General features: G+C 40.7%; 1 protein-coding gene across 1 annotated transcript in view; it reads left to right on the top strand.

The window, feature by feature from the left end:
* The window catches only part of LOC101848923, a gene marked incomplete at its 5' end in the record, with an annotated part of 22,477 nt that overhangs the window by 19,642 nt on the left and 1,411 nt on the right, over positions 1 to 1,424 (top strand).

The raw sequence follows: 1,424 nt of genomic DNA, 5'->3' as shown, positions 1-1,424 counted from the left end.
TGGCTGTTAGGTGCTTCACAGACGCCCGTAGAAGACCCAAGTTCGCTTCCTGAATAATATTCTCTAATGCTTCTTTCCGTAATGTGTTTCCAATGAAGTTTGCCTGTCGCTTTCATATTTTTGTCATAAGTTGTCGTCTGCAATTTGCTTCAACCAGCACTTTTTTATTTTTCTAGCTGTCCATGGGATGCACAGTATGCGTCTTATGAACCACAACTCTGTCGCCACAATTGTTCTTTCCAGCTGTGTATTGATTGCCCTTGCTTCGCACCCGTACAATAGGATTGGCTCGATGTAACTTTTCAGCAAACGCCAGTATATTATACTCGCTATTACAACGTTATGTAGGCTGTCAAAATGAATATCTTCTTGAAATCCACGAATGGAGACGTCGCCAAAAAAGACAAATCATATCTATTGCAGATTTTCAAACTGATGCCATTCTCTTCAGGTTTAATATTGTCGTGTCTTTTATGAATTCATATAACAAACTGTACAAATGAACAATATTTTTTATGTATCTATCTGTTTCCATAGGGATAACGTCCGAGAATTAACTCAATTTGTCAGCGCGCCTGTGATATGCTAAACTTTTCAATTTCAGTTTTAGCTTTAGTAAGGGTTTTATGGAACTAGCAACACAGTAAGATCATAATTATAAGTGCCGTAGAATAGAGATGTTACAAGAGAGTAAAGTAAAAAAGAAAAAAACGAGACATACGGATAATCGATGTTTGGGTCGAGCAAATCACATCAGGTCAACCACTAACCACCCAAGAATTTGGTATGGTAAAACAGAGGCAGTTATTTGTTTCTTGTCCTCGGTGTTTCAGGGCTTTCTTTCATGTCCAGTTATTGAGATATTAAATTATTGTGTGGCATTGTGGTGAAATCAGGCACTCGTCGACACAAAGCAATAATTTATAAAGCGATTGCTTTACACCTGCGTCTGTGGTGTAGCAGTAGAGCTTCTCGGTCGATCGCACGAGACCCGGGTTTGATTCTTGGGTGGGGAGAATTTATATCCTTATTGAATTGTAAACCTAATTGTAAACCAAAGTGCCCTTCTGGAACAAACAGAAGAGTAATTTATTTGTATTGTATATTGATATAACGCCAATAACGGTGTTACTGCTGGGATGTTGTACCCCATTCTGCTCAGGTCGGTTTTGATAGGCAGAGTTGGACACCCGCCTCTCAAATGATATAAATTGTGGTGATGAGGGCGTAAAATTCTTTCAACCTTCTTCCCCCCACTCCCTCCATTGCCTCATTCCTCCTATAAATTCGCCTCCATCTTTAATAACATTAAACTTTCTACCCCCTCCCCCTACTCCTACCCCCCCCTCACTTATCCCTGGCCCCTCCCTCATCTCCTCCATTTCCCCCTACCCCCTTGCCTCCCCATCATTTAACTCATCCAT

Source organism: Aplysia californica, unplaced genomic scaffold (genome assembly GCF_000002075.1).
Source record: "Aplysia californica isolate F4 #8 unplaced genomic scaffold, AplCal3.0 scaffold00870, whole genome shotgun sequence".
NCBI lineage: Eukaryota > Metazoa > Mollusca > Gastropoda > Aplysiida > Aplysiidae > Aplysia > Aplysia californica.
Note: the sequence above shows the minus strand (reverse complement) of the source record. Positions and strands in the feature narration are given on the sequence as shown.